The following is an 11,477-nucleotide window of genomic DNA, read 5'->3' as shown; positions in this document are numbered from 1 at the left end:
CTTGCGCAATTCCGGCGGCCTCGCTAACACCCCATCTTCTCATCCTCCAAGGCACGCGGCCCCCAGGTGTAGTGTGAGGGTCCCCGTCCAAGCCGCCATCCCGATGCTTGCTGCCTCGGTGGCTTGTTCCGTCCCAGTTTCCGCCAGTGCTCACCAGGCTGCCTGTGCCGGGCTGGGGACCAAGAGGGTTTTGCAGCGAGTCATTCGTGCTCAGTGACTGGGTGCGAGGGACCCGGGGAGGCAGGAGATCCACAGGAAAGGGGACCGAAGGGGAGGCGAGGCGGCAGGGGCTGGCCTCGGGCTGGGCCTTGGGGGTTTAGAAGCAGAGGAGGGAAGTGCCGCAGGCCTGAGCTGGTTCCAGGTTCAAAGGCACAGCCCACAAGACTCACCCCGAAAAGGGCTTCTTTGAGGGAGGAGGGGAAGAAAGGGAGAAGAATGGATTTTGTCTTTGTGGCTGAAAAGATGTGCAGCCTCGGAGGCAGCAGCCCGGCTCCCGTGGGAGAGCGTGGAGCGGGTCCGCGGAGCACACCCTCCCCTCAGACGGTCCTCTGAGAACCAGCAGGCCCCAGTGCCCTGGGAAGCTCCCTCGGAGACAGGCCCAGCGCGTGGCCCACCTTCTGCTCTGCAGCGATCACACGGCACAGTCTCTGGGAGGCACGTGGGACCTGCAGACAGACGTGGCTTCCCCAGCCGGTGACGACGCAGGGGTCTGCCCTGCACCCTGCAGCCAGGGCCACGTCTCAGGAATCTGGACAGGATCCTCTCCTGCTGCCCTGCCAGGCTCACGAGGACCTTCAGGAGGGCCGAGCCCCCAGGCCCTGGGGCCCGTGGACGCCGGCGTTTGGGTGCCTGCTGCCTGGCCGCCCGCGTTGCCACCCAGGACTCTGTCTCCCCGTTGGTGTTTTCCTGCTCATCTCCATGGCTGGCCTCAGCCACGGGGCGGGCCTGTGGGCCACACAGAAACGTCTGTCGGCAGCGATTACCCACGGAAGGAGTGTGGGTGGAGTGGAGTCATCCCCGATGGGCCCCAGAGGGGACCCCGGGAGTCTCAGCCCCCTGGTCCCAGTGTCCTTCTGATGTTCGTCTTAAGCTGCTACCAAGAATCCTACCTGAAACAGAACTTCAGGGGGAATGGTCTTCCCCTTGGGCTCTTCCACATCGTGGTGGGGCCAGGGAAGGCTCCTGGAGGCCAGGGCTAGGGGCTGAGCTCTAGGGGACAAAAAGACTTGGAAGTAGGGACTGGGACAGGGGACGCTGCCCTCAGGCAGGATTGTGGGGCCTGGCAGCAGTTGCTGACGCTCTATCAATGTCTCTGAACTCCAGCCAGAAGGAGGGGCTGAGGGAGCCCTCAGGAGCGGGGGGGTCTGTGCTCCGTCTATCCCCTGGATCCTGAAGCCCCTAGGAGGTGGGGAGACATGTCGCTGTGTCTGCCATGGACTGGAAAGGAACCGCCTTCCACTGAGCCTGCATTACACGCTAGCTCTGTGGCTTCATGGCGAGCAGGTGTGCAGCCTGAGGGTAGCGATCTGACACCCCACCGCACAGCTCAGGGACCCTCTTGTCCTCGCCACCCCCCCCACGCCTCCTGGAGCGCCGGGGTACGGGGAGCCCAGAACGTTCCAGTGAGACCCCAGCCCGAGACCGCTGTGGCTGGGAGAGGGGGTGGGGTGACCGCCTTGCAGCCTGGCCCAGCCCAGCAAGCCGTGGCCGTGGGCTTCAGTGTCCCTGAATAGCGTCTGCTCCCCACCTTCGTCACAAAAGGGATGAACAAATTAGATAAATAAACAAACAAGTAAAAAATGCAATCTCGGCACCAAGCACCGTCTTCTCAGGGATATTATTATAAGATCGAATTACAGAGGTTGCTGCAAATCACAGCTGGAGAGAAGAGAGACCTCCTCAAGGCAAGGGAGACTCAGGACGGTGAGCAGAGCGACCTGTAGGTTAGCAGACGCGGGGACGGCCGCCTCGGGTGGGGGCCAGAGCCCCATGGTCTGGGACTGAGGCGGACAGCCCTGCTCTGACCCGGAGGTCTGCCCTGGGCCTCCTACCTCAGCCTTGGTCCTCCCTGGGAGCACCAGGAACAGACCCACCCCACCCGCCAGCCGGCACTTTCAGCCAGTGGAAAAACAGGCTCAGCTTCAGGTTCAGGAACGCAGGGAAACTTCCCCCTGTGGTCGCCTCTGTCAATCCCATCAAGGCTGCTCATCATCCCAGAGGAGGGTTCTTTTTGTATTTTTATTATTTTTATTTTTTAAAGGTTTTATTTATTTAGCGAGAGCATACACACCATGCGGGGTGTGCAGGGGGAGGGAGAGAGCGCGCATCCAGCAGATTCCCCACTGAGGGAGGAGATGATCAGGGGCTCAATCCCAGGACCTGAGCTGAAACCAGGAGCCGGTCCCTTAACCAACTGAAGTTTGTATTTTTAAACCCCAGCATGAACTATTTCAGCAGTCGTGCCGTGTCCCTCAGCACAGAGTGTGCTTTCATTTTTATGGGACCAATAGTCCTGGAGAGTCGAACCTTCCATGGCCCTGTACGAACTGTCTCTTCTCCTGCAGAAAGACAGACTAAGACACCGCCAGGTGACATTCCTCAGCCTCCTCCCACGCTGCACTCCTGTTAGCAAAACACACAGCCCCTTAGGGCACCCCAGCGGAGCACGTCAGTCCTGCGTGGAGCTCTGGCTGCAGCCCTTTCCTGAAGCATGGGCTCCTTTCTGTCCTCACCTAAAAGCGGAGGAGGCTGAGAGCCAGAGGCAGCTCAAGGGCAGGGCCCGCTGGGATTGAAATCTGGGTCTGTCCAAACCAAAGTCGTGCTCAGAGCACTGGGGCCGTAACTGCTCCCACTGGGAGGTCGGGGTGGGCTCAGTCGGGGTGGGGTAAAGTGGAAGACAGCAGGCAGAAGCCGTCCCCTCTCCAACCTTTGGTGGATCACATTGAGATCTTGCGCTGGGGCTGAGGCTTTTCAGGACAAAGACCCTCCGCGCCCAGGAGACAGGAAACGAAGGATACCGAGAAAAGACAATCACTGGCTTCCCGCTCCAGGGTTTTCCAAAGGTGCTGGAGGCTCAGATCCACCCCTTTCCTCAAAGAGGAAATGCAGCGATTCGCCGTTATGGTGCCTGTGGGACCCCGGGTGCAAGGAACCAGGTAAGGCCCACACAGCGGGCTTGGGACCCGGGCGCCCTGTTCATGAGACTCTGGGGCAGGCAGGGATGAAGGAGCAGCTCAGACTCCTGGCTGCCCCGAGCCACAAGAGCCAGTGCCCCGGGTCACCTTGCTGGCCTGTCCTTCAGCAGAGATGGCCGCCCAGGCCTGGAATGCAGATGCTATCACCTCCAGCGTCACAGATGGTAAACTGAGTCCCAGCAGACTTGCCCACGCCCACACTGCTGGAATCTTTGATTTGCCTTCAAGTGTGTGCCCGTCCCTCAGACTCTGGTGCTGCCGCTCGAGCCCGGTGGGTGGGCTTTGCTACAAGGCAGATAAAGCTTGACTGGGGCCTCGGAGCCTAATTTCTTTCAGGCTCAGACTTATTTCCTGACCCGGGCCCAAGGCTGATGCTCAAGATGGAGCCCCACTTGGGTGGACTGCACACTCTTCCACCTGGAACGGAGTCTCCGGGCTCAGGTCAGCAGTGTCTGCCGCTGGAGGCCAGCTGGGAGGGGGATGGGAGAGCAGGGAGGGGGTGGAGGGGCGGGGTTCACAGCCGGAGGAGCTGCTGTGCTTTCTTTTTTTTTTTTTTTTAAATATTTTATTTATTTATTTGACAGAGAGAAATCACAAGTAGATGGAGAGGCAGGCAGAGAGAGAGAGAGAGGGAAGCGGGCTCTCTGCTCAGCAGGGAGCCCGATGCGGGACTCGATCCCAGGACCCTGAGATCATGACCTGAGCCGAAGGCAGCGGCTTAACCCACTGAGCCACCCAGGCGCCCCATCTGCTGTGCTTTCTTGAGCCGAACTAAACCCACCTTCACAAGCCAGGACAAATGGCTTCTATCCGTAGACAGTGCCAGGGTCTAGGCCCAGCCTGGGGGCTTCCGACAGAGTCCTGGGGGGGCGGGGAAGACAGATGGGGTCTGGTAGGAGGGATATAGCAGGAGCCTAAAAGGCAAGTTGGTGGACAGCGCTGGGGAGAGGGAGCAGCAGGTGCAAAGGCCCTCAGGTGGAGAGTCGCCGGGGAGTTGGGAGGGTGGAGAGAGGCCCATGGGCTACAGTGAGTCAGGGGAGTGGAGGTGAGGTTGCCATAGGGACTGCCGTGGCTGATCCCACATGAACAGAAGTCCCACAGCCTGCGCTCACCAAGAATATGTCCCTGAGCCCTGTCCCTCCACTGCAGTGGATGAGAAAAGGAGATGGAGCCGAAATTCCAGCTAAAACCCCAGCTCACAGCACTCGCTCACCAAGTCCGGCTGGATTAAATGCGGTTAAAGGAACCAGATGAATCCCTGAGACTAGAAGAAGGAAACTCCAGGTGGGGGCCGGCTGGCCGGGCTGCGGGATAAAGACAGAGTCAAGGGCACAGGTGAGAAGCACCCCCTGTCAAAGATGGTGGGGGTGGCAAAGGCGGGGAGAGGAGAGAGGGCCCCGCAGGGGTCCTTCCGCGCCAGCACCCCCCAGGGATGACCAGCAGAGAACCATCCGGCCTCCAGCCCAATCCCAGTTTCCCTGGGCCACGGCTGGAACAAAAGGCCTCAGTACAGACAATGAGCTCTTTATGTGGATGCCTGCCCCAGGCTGGGCACAAACACGGATTCATTAGCGTTTCAGGGCCCCCAGGACCAGGTAGGGTTCAGCTAAGAAGGATGTGCTGTTGGAGAGAATTACAGCCTCTGGCCTCTTCGATGGGGAAAGGCTGCCCCCTGGTGTTCTACAAGGGAACTGCGCATGACCAGGCCTCCAGGACCCTTGGGACACAAGGATGGGAACATCATACAGAGGGGGAAACTGAGGCCTGGGACAATCCAGGAACTTATCTGAGGGCATTTTCTTGAATATGAAGTGGGATTCGGGCTGGGGGGGGGTACAGCAGAAATTCTTTCCCCTGCCGTATTAAACAGTCTAGCACAGGAAGGCACAGCAGGGATATACCAGCTCTTTCCCAAAGCCTGTGGGACACATGTCTTCCCAACTCGGCATTCAGCGCCGTGCCCATAACTCGAAATCAGCGACAGCAGAAGTACTTACACAACGGAAACCAGCAAATGCAACCAGGACCTGCCCAAAGCCTTGTCCCTGCCGGAGAGCTAGGTCTTCATTGGCTTGCACACCATGGCCCAGGGACCAGTCTCAGGTCCAGAGCTGGGGGTTAGCAGCAGAGCCCATGGTCTTCTTGAACCTCAGTTTCTATACCTGTGTTTCCAGGTAACCAGGTGCCTCACCTGTGCTAGGCCTCATCTTCTGTGTTAGGGATATAAGAACAACAGGAACAAACTAAAAGTCCCCACCTCTGTGAGGCTTGTATTCTGATGGGGGGACAGAACATAACCAAGAGAAATTCAGTAGGTCACAATGCACGCAGTGATGACAATACAGCAAGGAGAGGAAAAGCACGTGATAGTGATGAAATGAGTGGTGGGCGAGGGGTGGGCTCAGGAGAGGCCTGTCTGAGGAGGGGGCATCCGAGCAGGAAGTGACTGAAGTAGAGGAGTTGGCCATGGAGGGGAGACACCCTCGTGGGAGAACGGTTCCAGCCAGAGGGAACAGCAAGGGTAAAGGCCCCAAGATGGTACGAGCTAGAGATTCAACGTGCAGAAGAAGCCAGTGTGCCCTTGGTGCTGGCACTGGGGGACCCGCCGTGGGAGACCAGGTCTCGGGGGTGGAGAGAAGGGGGCATATTGGGACTCAGCATTTCAGTCTCCAAGGACAGGAGCCCAGGGTGCGGAGCAGAGGGAGGCGATATGACCCCACCCGGCCTTTAAAGGGGGATCCTGGGCTCCTTGGGGAGAAAGGACATGGGGTGGGTAGTGGGGGTGAGGTGGGGGCTTTGAGGCCTGAGAGCGAGGCCAGGGCCTTTCTGCTGGTGAGCAGCTTACAACAGTACCAGGGGGCTCCCGGGCATTTTGGGGGAGACCTTCAAGGTCAGAGGGGGCCTCGCATCTCCAGGCATCCCCAGAAGCCCCCTGCCCTCCCCTTGGGTGTACAATAGCCTTTACCCTCTACCAGGTATCCTTCCGTGTGCATTTTGCCATGTTTCTTCATGCGTGTCATTTTCCCCATTTGCTGGCTGAGGACCTGGGGCTCAGAGAGACTGGCCTGCTCAGAGGACATGGTCGGCCAGTAGAACCTTGATCTGCCAGGTCCCCAGCCTGGGGGCAGTAAGCCTGCAGGGGCTGGCCTCAGAGGGCCAGGTTCCTCGCTGTCGCCAGTCAGGACCCCAGCTCGGAGGCCCTCTCCCCCTGTGCTCCCCTCGCCCCACATGGCTTTCTCCAGCTCCCGGGACCACCCCCAACTCTCTCAGCCTCGCCCCCTTTCCTCCTAGGATCCTTCCAATCTCCTCAATCCCCAACAAAGATCAAGAACTAGGAGGTGTGCCTTGGTCTCCCCATGGGGGCATCTCACGCTGTGATCTTCCTGGACCATAAAGTCCCGCACGATAAGCGCTAGGCACGCTCTCCTCTCTGGCTCAGGGAGGCCCCGAGCGGGACGTACGTGCCGGGAGCTAATGGTGACACTGGCGTTCGTGAAGCACGTGCTCTGTGCTGGGCGTGAGAACTCGGTGAAGAAGTCGAGGTTATCTCTGCTGGGGACCTGCTATGTTGGTGAGTGGAGTGAAGTACAAAATGCAAATGTGGGGCCTCATGCTAAAAAATTCTGAATTTCAAGTTGATGAGCCAAACAGGGAACCCTTCTAAGTATGCCTGCACAGGTGGTTTGTTTTTTTTTAAAGTCTTTGTTTACTTGAGAGAGAGAGTGAGAGAGAGCATGAGAGGGGAGAGGGTCAGAGGGAGAAGTCGACTCCCTGATGAGCAGGGAGCCCGATGCAGGACTCCATCCCGGGACTCCAGGATCATGGGCTGAGCTGGACGCAGTCACTTAGCCAACTGAGGCACCCAGGCGTCCCTGTCAGCACGGTTTAAACACCTGCGGAGCTGACCCCGTTCTTCCGAACACGGTGGGACTCACCCAATTAGGGGAAGGCCTGAATAAAACAAAAAGCTAGGCCCGTCTGCTTGCCCAAGTAGGAGGGAGCTCCGCTTGCCTTCCTGCAAAGGAAGAGCAGAAACCGGGCTCCCCCTGGGGCTCGAGGCTCAGGCACTCGGACTGCAGCTGTGCCCATCGGCTCTCGTGGGGCTCCAGCTTGCCCTGACTCACACTGTAGATCTTAGGAGCTGTTGGCCTCTATAATTATGTGAGCTGATTCTTTAAAACAAGTCTCTTTTACACACACACACGCACACACACACACACACACACACATTGGTTTAGTTTCTCTGGAGAACCCAAATACAGCCCCATCCAAAGCTATATCATACTGACTGGGGTTGAATCAGTATAAATCAAATTAGCAAAAAAATTAGGTTAAATCAAATTAGCAAAAAATACAATGGCCATGTCTACTCATAACCTGGGATTTTCACGTTCACAGTTCTCTGCCCATAGTGGCTGCATGACTCCAGGGAGACACCAGGCCCCATGCAAACTCCAGACTATGGCCATCAGAGCTCTCCGCCCGCAGCTCTCAAGCTCATTCCCGCCTTTCCAACCACGCCAGCCTCCTCAATATTCCTCAGACAGGCCAGGGAAGCTCCTGCCTCTGGGCCTTTGCACTTGCTGTGCCCACTGCCTGCTCTTCCCCCACGGGTCTGCAGGACCCCTTCCCCCTTTACACCTTTACTCTAATGCCCCCTTGTCCCTGAGGCTGTTCTGGCCTCTCCTTCTGACAGTGCCCCTCCTCTCTGTGGGTCTCACTCCTTCCCTACTTTGTTTTTCTCCTTAGCTCTTACGAGTCCTTGAGTTGACCTATTTTACTGCTTTTTCTTGTTATTCATAAGCTTCCAGTAAACAAGGATCTATGTCTTTTTTGTTCATTGCTCTACTCCAGAGCCTGGAACAGTGGCCAACAGGGTAAATAATTATTTGCTGAATAAGGAAGGAGTTGGAGGCAAGACTTGGGCCCAGACTGAGGCTACTGCTTCAAGTCTGTGCTCTTCCGCTGCCCAGCATCTGCCTCACACCATGAAGCTGCCTGAGGTGAGGGAGTGGTGGGAACAGCTGCCCTGCCCACCACGCCCTCCTTGGGCATTCCCATCAGGTGGGGAAAGTGCCAGGCCCGGCCCCCCAGGGCTCCTCCAAGACCCCAGTACTGGCAGGCAAGGGTGTCTTTGGCCCCTGGGAGCCTCAGACCTCTGAGAAATCAAGAACCAGCCCTGCTCTAGGGAAGGGTCTTGGACCCTTATGCTGGAGATGCTGTGAGGTCTTTCTGCCCACAAGATAACATCCCAGATGTCCTCTCCTGAAGGGCCGTGAGACTTTGGATCTGGGTCTTTACCTCCCTGGGCTGGCACTGCCCCAGCCAGGGACCTTGATCCTGCCTCCCTGGAAACACTGGACCAGTTCATTTCAGCGGATCCAGGCGGTTATTCACTGTTCTGTGCTGGGAGGTGGCTCTGCAGACCCTTTGATGCCACAGGTCCCTGGGAAGCGCGGTATCGCCACGCCTATCAGTCCCTGCCTGTCAAAGGGCATGTGGTTGGGGATTGTTTGCAGGGCCCTGGGCCCTCGATGGCTCACTTTGCTCCCAGGGCACCGGCCTCCGAGTCTGGGTTGGGTTGTTCCCCTAGTCCACACCCTGTGTTCCTGGCTTCCTCACTGCACCCTTCTGTCTTATCCTGCCTGGATCTGAGATCCCTGAAGAGGAGAGGAAACTCCGAGGTACACCAGCACTGCAGGAGCCATGAGACCGTCTGGTCCACGGGATGCCAGGCCCCAAGAAGCGCAGGGACTGGCCTGAAGCTACGGTGTCCCTGGATGGGGTGGGGTGGGGCCTGTGTAAGTCATGACACACCCCTAGTTTTTACACCTTCTTCCGTCCTTGAGAGGATGGACAAGGTCAGGATTTTCCAAACATTTTGTTTAAGCACGAGAACGTTTTTGTTCAAAGTGAAACTCACGCGAAAGCTAATCTCTAATCAGATGTGGTCACAGTGGTCATAGAGGAGCCCACAGGAACTGGCTGGGCTCCTGGCTGGGCACTGGGCTCGGCTCTCCAGGGACCAGCTGGCAGCGTGTTCCCTGCGGCCCCATCGGAGGAGACGCTTCATCCTTGTGAGAAAGAGAGAGAGGGACAGGTGTCAAACCAGCCCAAAGGCACAGTGGCAGAGCTGGAGGCAGAAACAGAGCCAGGGGAGTCCCTGCGAACAGACGGGCCACCATGCCTAAAACTGCTGATGAGGGGACCGGCACCCTGGCCCCGAGAGCATCCCCCCAACAAGCCCTGAGGCACCTCCTAACACAGTTTAAAAACCCACTGGTCCATCTGGACCTACTTCCCTTGGCAAAGGGACGCACTGTCTGCTTCGGGTTCAAATCTGGTATCAGCGCTGTCGTACAGTGTGTGTTCTTCTGCAAGAAGGGTTTTCAGGCAGTGCTGGGTATGGAATTGATCTGAGCTGATGCATGTACTGCTGATTCAGTCATTTTTACTGCGGTGTAATATTCCATTATATGACATTTCTACAATTTATCCATTCTCTTGAGTAAAGGTTGACATTCTAAAAGCCTGGCATTTAAAACATTCCCGGTGGCACTTTTCAGCTCCTTATAGGATGTCTCTTCCTATCAGCCAGCTCTGCCATTGTCTTCTGTGTCCTGATCGCTCCCAGGGACCACTGCATCTCCCCCCACCACCCCTGTCCTCTCATCCCTGTTGTGGGAAGTGGACTCTGAGTAGAGGCAAACGCTTTCCCACCTGTCCAGAGCCTGGACGAATGCGTGTAGGGCTGGGGGCCTCTGTGCACCGTCTGCCCACAGACGGAACCAAGGAGGACTGTAGGAGCCAAGGTGAGTGCATCCTCGGGGGCCTGAAGGAGGTCTTCCTACGGGCTGCTGCTGGCATCTCTGGGGTGCTGAAGAGCTGAGCTCCTCCTGACCGGCAGCAGGTCATTCTGTGTCCCTCTGAGATGCTCGGCAGGGTGAGCTGGGTGGGGCCTGGGGGGGGAGGTTGCAAGCATCGGGGGGGAGGGGGTTGGAGAGACAAGTTCACAAGCATGGTTTTCAATACCATGTGCGTGTGTGTACACACACACACACACACACGCATACACAGTTCCGCAGGAGAATGGGTAAATGGTGAAAACTTCATAGAATAGAATATTTACAGTGATTAAAAGGATTAAAACAGAACTACATGTATCCACCCATATAATTCCCACTAACAATGTTGAAAGAAACACCGTAGCCGTGAAAGAATGTGTCGTGCACACTATGCAAATGACATCATTTATATGAACCTTAAACCATATAAAGTAATACTAACTGTTGTTTAAGCTGCAAAAATGCATGGGATTGAGCAACACCTGATTCCGGGATCCCCTGGCAGGGTGACAGGACCCCGGGGGAGGGTGGGGACACAGGTGATTTTAGGGTACCTGCAATGTTTTATTTCTTAAGCTGGGTCACGGGTTCATAATCATTCATAGTCCAGATTCCTAATTTAAAGAGGGTACAGCTTTTTTTTAAAAATAAAAGTGAAGAAGGAAGGGCAAGAAAAGAGAAAAAAAGAGAAAGAGAAAAGAAACGGGGAATTGTTAGGACCAGAAGCAGAACCACCTTCTCTAACTTGAAAGTGTTCAATCCGGAGCGCGGGAATGTTCTCTGAAATAAACAGACACGTCTCCATGTCCACCTCTGGGACAACAGCCCGTCCACTCGGGCATCTGGGCCAATCCGAAATTCCCCGGCAGCGAGTGGGGCCGGCCAGCGACACCCAGCAGACGTGGGCCTGTCCCCACGGGGCGATGGGCCATAAACAGAGCTCGTTCCGAAGCGGTCGGATCTGGTGGAGCTGCAGAAGCCGGACAACGCGTCCCCTGCTTCCTCTTCCTCGACACCCTCGGCCCAGGGATTCTCAGGACCACTGGACGCTGATGTACAGCACGAGCCCGTTTTCTTCGAGTCTGTTCGGGCCAGAAGCTGCCATGTACCTCGTCCACAGCCTTTACCCGTTACTGTGTGAGAAAGGATTTTAATGTCGAAGACTGACACCTGAATTCTATCCATTTTCCCGTTTTATTTCTGTGCCGACCACATCCAATGGGCTCGCGCACGTGGTCGACGGGGGATGCAGTCACCCCCCAGCTTCTCCGGCCGCCGCTCCCCGGTTGTCTCCAGCCTGCGAGCTCCGTGGCGAGATCTGTTTTCGGGGTGTCCTTCAGCGGGCGGCCTGAGCCGCGAAATCAGTCACACAAATGACCCACCACGTATAAAAAAGCCTCCCATACATCAGCAGGCCTTAAACCAAGCAACAGTTAAA

At 56.8% G+C, this 11,477-nt stretch overlaps 1 long non-coding RNA gene across 1 annotated transcript; it reads left to right on the top strand.

Moving 5' to 3' along the window:
- Positions 1 to 5,587: 5,587 nt before the first annotated feature.
- Positions 5,588 to 8,299, top strand: LOC101671106. The gene is made up of 3 exons (XR_199345.3): positions 5,588 to 5,732; positions 6,486 to 6,765; positions 7,593 to 8,299. It is a non-coding gene; the product is annotated as an uncharacterized LOC101671106 (long non-coding RNA).
- The last annotated feature ends 3,178 nt before the right edge of the window (positions 8,300 to 11,477 follow it).

Source organism: Mustela putorius, unplaced genomic scaffold (assembly GCF_011764305.1).
Source record: "Mustela putorius furo isolate JIRA1106 unplaced genomic scaffold, ASM1176430v1.1 tig00003909_pilon_pilon_pilon, whole genome shotgun sequence".
NCBI classification, from domain to species: Eukaryota; Metazoa; Chordata; class Mammalia; order Carnivora; family Mustelidae; genus Mustela; species Mustela putorius.
This window is presented reverse-complemented; position numbering and strand designations above follow the sequence as displayed.